The 11813-nt window shown below is 33.7% G+C and overlaps 1 pseudogene; it reads right to left on the bottom strand.

Annotated features, from left to right (window-relative positions):
• Positions 1-8925: 8925 nt before the first annotated feature.
• Positions 8926-11331, bottom strand: LOC123231720 (annotated as a pseudogene).
• Positions 11332-11813: the final 482 nt, after the last annotated feature.

Here is an 11813-nt window from a genome sequence, read left to right as displayed (position 1 = left end):
AGTAGCAAAGAATTGGAAACTGTGGATTGTCCAGTTGGGGAATAGCTAAACAAGCTGTGGTATATGGTTGTAATGGAAAATTATTGCAACATAAGAAATGATGAATGGGATGAGTTCAGAAAAAAAAATAGAAAAAAGCTATGACAACCAATACGAAGTGAAGTGAAGAAAACCATAAGAACAGTGAATGCAGTCACATAAATGTTTTATGATGATAAACTATGAAGGACTAAATTATTATCAGAAAAACAAATTTCTAAAGTAACCTCCATGGACTCAAGATAAAAAAAAAATATTATCCATAGCCAAAGAAGGAATTGTTGGAATCTGATTACAGCAAAGCACACCATCCTTCCCTTTTTCCTTCATGAGTTTTTACTGAATATGTGATACATATCTTTAGTCACAACATGTGAAAAAGGAAATATGTATTCTATGAAAACAGTGATTTAACCTCTTTGATGCCATTTATCACCTTTGGGGGAGAAAGGGAGGAAGAGAATCTAAATTGCAAAATGTCAGAAAAAATTGTCCAAAATTGTTTCTACTTATAATTGAAAAAATAAATCAAAGAAAACATACACAAACACACATAATTTTGTACATGTCTACATTAATACATACATGCATGTGATGAATTGGAACTAATCACTGAGGGAAGGTACTAACACTAAAGAAAATCAGGAAGATTTCTGGATACTAGGGAAGCTTGGAAGTAGAGACAAGGAAAGAGAGCTGGGACAGAATTCCAGGGAAAAAGGATGGTCTTTGAAACTACCCAGAGCCCTGAAAACTTGAATTACTTTTTGTAAAATAGCTACTGCCAAAGCTTGGCTCAGTCATGAGCAACAGCTGATGGCCTGAGACCAAGTTTTTTGAAGTAGTAAGGGGAATTCTAAGTTTGGATACCTGTGGAGGCAGGAGAGAAAGAAAAACAAAAGAGAAGATAGCTGATTTTAAACTAAGCATGGTTCTTATCAGGAGATCAGGTAGTCAGAGAGACATTGAAATTAAGAAATTAAGTTGTCAAAAAGCATTTTGAGTGCTTAATATGTGCCAGACACTGTGCTAAGTGCTGGAGATTCACAATTTGGCAAATGTAGAACTAGAGTCCACAGTTTAATTATAGAGACAATCTGAGAAACCATTATTTACATCCAACATATATACAGGGTAAATTTGGTGTCATCTCAGAAGAAATGCCCTGTGGTTAGGGGAAAGAGAGAATTGGAAGAGAAATCATCAACAAGAGGGGCATTCAAAGGAGAGAGAATCATGAGCTGGATAAAAATACTGAAAATTTAACCAAGCTATTCAACTGCAGCTGAACTTGGAAGGAAGTATAGGATATGATTATGTGAGGAAAAAGAAAGAAGGTAATTCCAGTTGGGAAGCCAGTTTGAATAATTCCTTAGAAGTGAAAATAATTTAAAAACAACTGACAATGTATTAGTCTTTCTAGGGACCCCACAAATTTTCTCAGTTTGTAATGATTCCATTTGAAAATATATTAGAAAAAAATAATTTTGTTTAGTGATATTTTCAATATGGAAACCAGACTTGTTCTATTATTATGTCTAAGATTTGTTTTATAAGTTTTACTTGCACTGTAATCTTTAGAACATAGCAAAACAGTTTCCAAACAAATAAAACTGGATCTAAACAATTGGAAAGCCATTGATTGCTCATGGGTAGGACGAGCTAACATAATAAAAATGACCATTCTACCCAAATTAATTTACCTATTTAGAACGATACCTATCAAACTACCAAAAAACTTCTTTACTGAATTAGGAAAAACTATAACAAATTTCATTTGGAATAACAAAAGATCAAGAATATAAAGGGAAATAATGAAAAAAAAACGTGAAGGAAGGGGGCCTAGCAGTACCAGATATATATACAATAAAGCAGCGGTCATCAAAACAATATGGTACTGGCTAAGAGACAGAAGGGAGGATCAGTGGAATAGACTTAGGGTAAATGACATCAGCAAGACAGTGTATGATAAACCCAAAGAGCCCAACTTTTGGGACATGAATTCACTATTTGACAAAAACTGCTGGGAAATTTGGAAAACAAGATAGGAGAGATTAGGTTTAGATCAACATCTCAAACCCTATACCAAGATAAATTGAGAATGGGTGAATGACTTGAATATAAAGAGAGAAACTATAAATAACTTAAGTGAACACAGAATAGTATACTTATCAGATCTCTGGGAAACGAAAGATTGTAAAACCAAGCAAGAGTTAGAGAAAATTACAAAATGTAGATTAAATGGTTTTGATTATATTAAATTAAAAAGCTTTTGTACAAACAAAAACAATGTAGACAAAATCAGAAGGGAAACAACAAATTGGGAAAAAATCTTTATAACAAAAAACTCTGACAGGGGTCTAATTACTCAAATATACAAGGAGTTAAATCAATTGTATAAAAAATCAAGCCATTCCCCAATTGATAAATGGGCAAGAGACATGAATAGGCAGATTTCAGGTAAAGAAATCCAAAGTATCAATAAGCACATGAGAAAGTGTTCTAAATTTCTAATAATTTGAGAAATGCAAATCAAAACAACTCTGAGGTATCACCTCACACCTAGCAGATTGGCTAAAATGAAAGAAGGGGAGAGTAATGAATGCTGGAGGGGATGTGGCAAAATTGGGACATTAATGCATTGCTGGTGGAGTTGTGAACTGATCCAACCATTCTGGATGGTAATTTGGAACTATGCTCAAAGGGCTATAAAAAATGCCTGTCCTTTGATCCAGCCATACCATTGTTGGGTTTGTACCTCAAAGAGATCATAAATAAACAGACTTGAACAAAAATATTTATAGCTGAGATCTTTGTGGTGGCAAAAAACTGGAAAGGGAGGGTATGCCCTTCAATTGGGGAATGGCTGAACAAATTGTGGTATATGTTGGTGATGGAATACTATTGAGCTCAAAGGAATAATAAACTGGAGGAATTCTATGTGAACTGGAAAGACCTCCAGGAATTGATGGAGAGAGAAAGGAGCAGAGCCAGAAGAACGTTGTACACAGAGACTGATATACTGTGGTAAAATCGAATGTAATGGACCTCTGTACCAGCAGCAATGCAATGACCCAGGACAATTCTGAGGGATTTATGGTAAAGAATGTTACCCACATTCAGAGGAAGACATGAAGGAGAGGAAACATAAGAAAAACGACTGCTTGAATGTATGGGTTGAGGTGGACATGATTGGGGATGTAGACTGGAAACTACCACACCAATGCAACTATCAACAATTTGGAAATGACTCTTGATCAATGACACATGTTAAAACCAGTGGAAATGTGCATTAGCCATGGGGGGGGAGGTCAGGGGGTGAAAGGGGAAATTGGGAGCATGAATCATGTAACCATGTTAAAAATGTATATTAATAAATGTTAGAAAATACATAGGGAAAAAAGAGCATAGCAAGTAAATGAAATTATAAAGTACTAAATGAAAATAAATTCCAGAAAAGTTAAATATTAAATGAAATTTTGTAATCTTGACAAAATAGTATTTACCTTCATGTCAATCAACACAATCCTTTACATACAGTAGATATCCAAGGGCAGGTATTACGTATGAGAGTCTGTGTAGTGAGACCTCAAGACTGAGACTTGTGTTATTGATGTTAATTTACAGTTTGATGATAGCCTTTCCAGTGTCTTCATATGAAGAGAATAAAGGTAGTGGTTGCATAGAATATTTACTACTTAGACCCTTTGCTCTCCTATTAACCACTGATCTACATCAGGATGCAGAGATCAGAGTTAGTAGGATGTTTCAATCAACATATAAACAGATAGTTCTAAGTAAGTGCTGTAAGGCAAGATTTCCATAAATGGAAGCCACAGCTTCAGTTCCTAAAGCCTTGGGTACCTCCAGACCTGTTAGTCATGAGCGTAGTGAATATTTTAGTATTGCACAGATCATGAAATTCATTTAAGAGACTTCCTGAAGTGGAAAGTTAAAATAGAAGTCAGCAAAAGATAAACTGGTGAAAATAGGTTAAAGCTTTCAAAAGCCAAAGTTTGCTTGTTTTCCAAGATACTCTTACAACTCAATACATAATTATTATATTTGAATCAGAATTCTTATTTTGGGTTTAGGTAATAACTGTAAGAGTTGAGTAATTATATATAGTAGAAACTTTGAAAGGAGTTATTGATAGCTTTATGGACTAATCCTGAAGAAGTACTTTTAGAGAGCAGTAAAAGTAAATAGGATCCACATGACACAAAGCAAGATTGCTGGGAAAAGAGAGTAATTTAATAGTTTAGTTTAGTTTAGTTTGTTTTATTATTTTAACCCATAGTGTTTATGTTATATATGAGGATAATAATTAATAAATATTAATATATTTATTTAGTTTAATAGATTGCTAAATCTCAGATTCCTCATATTTAATCTGCCAAAATATTTTGTTTCTCCATATTTCTAATATAGATCCTTCTCTCCACAGTTTAATAGTTGAGAAAAGTTAAGAAGAGTTCAAAGAATTTATTGATTAGGTCTTTGCTTTAATATTAGAATGGTGAAAGTAAAAAAAAAAAAAAGATTTCTAGGAAGGGAATGGAAGGATGATGTTAGAGACCTATTATAGATCACAGATAGCCAGGATATATATTTATATATATTGCAAATGGAAAAAGAGAAATAGAACAATAGCTTGAAGGGCCAAAGGTAATGTGATCTTCAGGGTGGAAAGATTGCCACATAAGTGAAAGGGAAAAGGGAATTAATGGATTGATCAATTCTTGATATTAAAGATGATTTCAGGGGCAAAGCATAAGCTAAAGGTGGAATGGACATAACTGAGGATATGGGTGGAAGAAACTCCCTTTGAAAGCAGAAATACCTAGTTTCTCTGAAACTGGAAAAAATAACTGAGGGGGAAAAGTTTTTTTTTTTAAAAACTCAGAGATTTTATGAGGTTTAAAAGGAGAAAGTTTATGAATTATAATAGAAGCCTTATATTTTCTCAATAAAGTAGCAAGTTAAGCATAGTCTAATATTACCACTTATCAACTCAAGTTCAATAGGATCAAAACTAAATTCTTTGTTTTCATGACAAATTAGGTTTTTCTTCCAACTTCTCTATTTCCATGAATTGAATGGCCTCACAATTCTCTTTACCCAGCCTTGAAATTTGGGACATCACTGTTCCTCATTTCCAATATCCAAGTTCCCTTCTCATGACCGTTACTTTAAATCAAGATTTCATCACTTTGTGCCTATATTTCTGTTATGCTGTCTTAACTATCTGCCTTTATTCCAAATTATTATGAAGTTATTTCATTTTGGGTTTAATTTAAATTGTATTACCATAATAATTTCTCTAATGTTTCTGTTATATTACATAAATTATTCCCCACTGAATTGTAGGCAAAGTCACATTATTTGGATAAATTTAAGCTAAGAAAACTTTAGAAATAATCTAGATCAGTGATTTCTAACTCAAATATGAATAGGTCCCACTTACTTACCTATTCAAAAGGATCCATGAGAGGTGCATATTGATTTATTTTTTTTTATAAATTTATTTTTTCCAGATCACATGTCAATACCATTTCTTAATATTTATTCTCTAATATTTTGCAATCCATGTTCTCTCACCCCTCCTTTGTCCCAAAGAAGGAAGATAATATGATATAGGTTGTACATATAATATCATATAATATATATTTTATTGTTTATCATGTAAAACGAGACATATATATCCTACACTGGAGAAAAATTCAGGGAGAAATTGAAGTGAAGAAAGGTACATTTTGATCCACATTCAGACTCCATCTGTTCCTTTTATTGAATTCATTATCCTTGTTTTGTCTCTTGGTATTGTCCTGGACCTTTGCCTTCTGGATAGTAATTGTCATTCACAGTTGATCATCATACACTATTGATATTGTGTATAAAATTCTGAGTCTGCTAACTTAACTTTGTATCATTTTGTATAAGCCTTTCCAGGTTTTTTTTTACTTTTTTATTTTACTATCTTATCATTTCTTATGTCACAGTAGTTATTCTATTACAAGCATATAATACAACCTCATTAGCCATTCCCCAATTGATAGACATTCTTTCATTTTCCAGTACTTTGTCACCACAAAAAGAGATCCTATAAATATTTTTTTGTATGGTTAGCATCTGTTCCCCTATCTTTAATCTCTTTGAGATACCAACATAGAAGTGGTATTATTGGATCAAAGGATAGGTATAGTTTGATGATCCTTTGGGCATGGTTATAGAAAATTCTCCAGAATAGTTGTATCAGTTTACAGCTCCATGAGAAGTGTATTAGTATCCCAATTTTTCCACATACTCTCCAATACTTATCATTTTCCTTTTTTATCCTGTTAGCCAGGACCATGTGCATTGGTAGTACCTCAGAGTTGTTTTAATTTCCATTTCTCTAAGTAATGTTGATTTGGAGCATTTTTTCATATAACTAAAGATAGTGTTAATTTCTACATCTGAAGGTTGCCTGATCATATCCTCTAACTATCTGACAGTTGGGAAATCATTTGTACTTTTATGGAGTTGAATGAAGCTTTTGTCAGAGAGGCTTGATTATAAAGATTTATTTCCCAATTTTTTTTGCCTTTTAATCTTTGTTGCATTGTTTATGTTTATAGAAAACTTTTTTATTTTAGTAAAGTTAAAGTTATTTTACCTAATATTTACATAATATTTTCTCTGTCTTGTTTTGATCTAAATTCTTCCCTTATTCAATGGTCTAATGAATGAACTATTTTGTTCTCCCATAATTTCCCTTTATTTCTAAATAATATATCCATTTTGATTTTACTTGGTATATGAAATAAGTTATTGATCTATGCCTAATTTCTGCCATACTATTTTCTGGTTTTCCTAGCAGGTTTTTTCAAATACTGGGCTCTTCTTCCAAATGAATGAATCTCTGATTTTGTCAAACACTAGGTTTCTATGGTCATTTTCCATTGTGTATTCAGCACGTAATCTATTCCATTAGTCATCCACTCTTTCCCTTAGCTGAAACCAGATTGTTTTAATAATTACCATTTTATAGTATAGTTTCAGATCCAGTACAAATAAGCCATCCCCCTTCATATTTTTTTCATTAATTCCTTTGATATTTTAGGTTTTTAATCTTCAAGAGGATTTTCTTATTATTTTTCCTAGCTATATGAGATGTCTGAGTAGTTTGATTAGAATGGCAATGAATAAGTAAATTGATTAGGGAGAACTGTTTTTTTATAATATTGGCTCTAACCATGAGAAATTAGTATTTTCTGTTGTTTTAAATGGGATTTCTTCTATCTTGTTAATGGGCTTTATAGGTAGTATAGGGGAAATGCTGATGATTTTTTTGGTTTATCTAAATCATTCAACTTTTTTTTTCTTCTTTGAAAAAAATATTTAATTAATTAATTTAGAATATTTTCCATGGTTACATGATTCATGTCCTTTCCTTCCTTTCCTCTCACCCTCCCTCATAGACAATGAGCAATTCCACTGGGTTTTACATGTGTCATTGTTCAAGACCTATTTCCATATTATTAATATTTGCATTATGGTGATTGCTTAGAGTCTACATCCCCAATCATATCCCCATCAACCCTTGTGATCAAGCAGTTGTTTTTGTTCTGTGTTTCTACTTCCACGATTCTTTCTCTGGATGTGAATAGTGTTCTTTCTTATAAGTCCCTCAGAATTGTCTTGGATTATTGCATTGCTGCTAGTAGAGAAATCCATTAAATTCAATTGTGCCACAGTGCATCTATGTCCGTAAATAACAGTGATTCACAAAGTGAGCACCACCGGCCCCTGGTGTGTGCTGCAGAGATCCAGGGGGGCAGTGATGGCCACAGGTGCATTTGAGGGCAGTGAATAATTGTAAGGGGGTGGTGATAGTATGTGACAGGGGGTGCTAAGTAATACTTTTTTTCTGGAAAGGGGGTGGTAGGCCAAAAAAGTTTGGAAACCACTGGTATATAAGGTTCTCTTGGTTCTGCTCCTTTCACTCTACCTCAATTCCTGGTGGTCATTCCAGTTCACATGGAATTCCTCCAGTTCATTATTCCTTTGAGCACAATAGTATTCCATCACCAACAGATACCACAATTTCTTCAGTAATTCCCCAATTGAAGGGCATCCCCTCATTTTCCAATTTTTTTGCCACCACAAAAAGCGTGGCTATAAATATTTTTTGTGCAAGTCTTTTTCCTTATTATCTCTTTGGGGTATAAACACAGCAGTGTTGTGGCTGGATCAAAAAGCACGCAGTCTTTTAAAGCCCTTTGGGTATAATGCCAGGTTGCCATCCAGAATGGTTGGATCAATTCACAACTCCACCAGGAATGCATTAATGTCCCAATTTTTCCACATACCTTCCAGCATTTATTACTTTCCTTTGTTGTCATGTTAGCCAATCTGCTAGGTGTGAGGTGGTACCTCAGAGTTGTTTTGTAAATCATACAACTATGATAAAGTTGTTAATTGTTTTTATTAATTGTTTGATTAATTCTTTAGGATTTTGTTGGTATACCATCATATCATTCGCAAAAAGTAACAAATTCTCATTGATTATTCTAATTATTTCAATTTCTTCTCTTACTTCTATAGCTAGCTTTTCTAGTTCAATATTGAACTTTAGTAGTGATAATGGGCATCCTTGTTTTACTCCTAATCTTATTGGCAAGGCTTTTAATTTGTCCCTAATTCATATAATGTTTGCAGAAGGTTTTAGTTAGATAAGTACTGTTTATCATTCTGGAGTATGTTCCATGTACTTAAATATTCCCTTGTGTTTTTAATAGCAATGGATTTGGTATTTGGTCAAAAAAATTTTTTATATCTATTGAAATAATCCTATGATTTGTATTGGTTTTGTTATTGACATGGTCAGTCATGTTGATGAATTTAACAGTAAGTCAAATCTAAAGTTCCTTTTAAAGATGCTTGCCCTAATTTTGTGATTTGTATATGACGCTGGAATTCTTCTTTCTTACAAATATTTTTTTCTTTGTAGGAGTCCTTTTTCTACTAGGTTTTCCATTGCTTTCCTAGATGTTTCCCAAAGGCTTTTTTCTTTGGATAAACACTTTTGCTGAATGCCAAAAAAATGTACCACACATAAAATGATATATATCTTCAAGATTTCTTGCTATTTTTAGCCCAATCTTTAGTGACTTCTTGTCCTAGATGACTATAACCATTCTCTAGTGGGCTGCTTACTAAATCTAGTGCCAAATGCTTGTCTTTTTCTTGTAAAATAAGGATACTGTCACCAACATTATCTATTCCACCTCAATCAGCTCTGCCAATCATCTGTGGAGGCTGATTTCTCTTTAAAAACTGTTGCAATGTAGGATGCTCTCAAAATAACTTTTTGTTCTGGTAGATTCACTCCACCTGCTAAAGATGAAGTGCAAGTTAGAAGGTAAAAGATTTCTGTGGCATAAGCTTCCCCTAAGATCTTCCTTTCATCGTTAGTAAGGCCACTATGGTGATATGCAACTCAGAATGGAATGGTACACTTGAGAACAGGACACAGGTTGCCATTACCAACATTCTTCAAGATTTTAGGGAAATCACATTTTTCTTTTTCTCTGTGTTTTAGATAGTCCTTGTTCAAAAACTTGCATATCATATATGCTACATTTTCACAGATTTTTCTTAGTAGGACAAAAAACCAAGCAGGTATAGCTAGGAATAACTTCACTCATCAAAGCTAATAAATGACTAGGATCTATCTTTTTGAGATTATCAGAACACTTGCATTTTAGTAGATGAGAAAAAGTATAGTCTTTCTCTGATTTGATGTCAACTTCAAAGAAAGAATCATTTATTTTTAGATATTCTTTTAATTCTACCTGTCTAAATTTACTAGTATAATATTCTGCTTTCAGGAATTCTTGTAATTCTTCAACATTGTTTAATGTTGAACTTGTGCCAATAATTTGAGTAGTTTTGCTTGTATAAAGAATTTTTGCTAAGGTAATTATCAGTATGACCTCTTGGCTTCCTTCACCAGTTATGTGCAACTCATCTATGACAACTAGACCCAATTTGTTAATTCTTCCATCTTCAATTAATGAGTTGACCAGACCATTTCCCTTTTCAATAGTAGCAATATACAAAGATTTTTTCCCTCTTCTTTTAAGTAGAGGAAATCTTCCTTACTTCCTGCATATTCTTCAACAAGAAAACCCAGCTCCAAGCCAAAACCTGACAAGTTTGAAATATTTGATTGGACAATAGTTACATATGGTAGAATCATCAAAACATTCTTCTGCTCACAAAGAAAATCTTGAAGCATTAAAGTCTCAGCTACAAGAGTTTTCCCATCACTGGTGGGCAGTGAATATATAAAATTCTTTCTCTGCTGAAGACATGTTAATGTTAAGTATGTTGCCAATCATATAATATTTTAATCCTCTTGAATTGCTCAAACAAGTCTCTAACTTTTCTGGGTAATGAAAAAAAAAAGAACTTAGGTCATCAGAAGATTCATTTTTTTAAGCAACATTAATCTCTTCAGATAGGATAGCTTCTTTCTTGGAAAACTCAGGCAGCTGGGCTTTGGCATTTCCTATCAAGGCACTTTTCAAATGATCTTTGAGGATTCTTCTATTCATATCAGATTCTGAGCTTTTAGAAGATGAATTTTTCTTTTGCTCGGGTTATTCCACAGGTGTATCATTCAAAGTCTGGTGAGAATATAGAGGATAAGTTTCTTTAGCAGACTGGCAATTCGAATCACTTGAAGAGTTCTTTGTTTCTTCAAAATATAAAACCTGTGAACATGGTACATCATGCAAAAGGTCATCTCCAGGTTTGATGGTCACATTTTCTTGCAAACTCAGTCTTTTTAGAATCCAGTGTTTTAAGTTCAGCCAACTTACTGTCAGTAGCAATAATATCAAATTCACTGGTCTTTGTGTTTCTTCAACAAAGTTTTTCAAAAACAGGTTGTGCCATAATTATTACATGCTCAAGATATTGCATATATTTTCAATCTAAGGGAGTTAAAAAAGAGTATTCAGTAAAACTGTCATAACCACCAAACATGTTCTCTTCACTGCCAACTTACTCTAACTGATGGGAGAGGCGAAAGGTCTTCCTTTAAAGAGCTCACAATCTAAGTCTTGAGGCTCCAGGTTCTCTCTTTGGTGCCTCCTGGCCTCAGATGGTCACCTCCTTTTCATCCTCTTCCTCCTTGTCCAGTTCCAGCAGACCAGCAGCCAGGGTCTCCCCAAGCTGTGGCTGTGCCTCTTGGAGGTAGGTACATACCCGTCTTCCAATGACAGAGCTGGAGCCCTTCATTCCCCCCGTGCTGCGACCACAGGGCTCCAGAACTCTAGGCAGGGTAAGGCTTAGCTCTGTTATAAAGGAAGTCCAAGGGTGGGACTCATTCCCTGGGTTCCCAAAACCTTAACAGCCACTAACCACCAGTCACCCTTCGACTATTTTTCTGAATAATTTCTCTTTTATTGAAATTGATTGTTCTTTAAATGTTTGGTAGAATTTACCTGGCCCTGAAGTTTTTTTTTTTCTTGCTGAGTTCATTGATTGCTTGTTCAACTTCTTTATTTTGAGGTGGAATTGTTCAAATATTGTTTCCTCATTTGTTAATCTGCATAATTTATATCTCTTTATCCATGCATTTAATTTAGATTGTTAGATTCATTGGCATATATTTGGGCAAAATAACTAATAATTGTTTTAATGATTGTAATCTCACCCTTTTCATTTTTATAACCTGTAATTTGGTTTTCTTCTTTTTTATAAATGAAACTAATCATTTT

Source organism: Gracilinanus agilis, chromosome 1 (assembly GCF_016433145.1).
Source record: "Gracilinanus agilis isolate LMUSP501 chromosome 1, AgileGrace, whole genome shotgun sequence".
In the NCBI taxonomy this organism is placed as follows: domain Eukaryota; kingdom Metazoa; phylum Chordata; class Mammalia; order Didelphimorphia; family Didelphidae; genus Gracilinanus; species Gracilinanus agilis.
The sequence above is the reverse complement of the archived record's forward strand: the minus strand, read 5'-3'. Positions and strand labels throughout refer to the sequence as shown.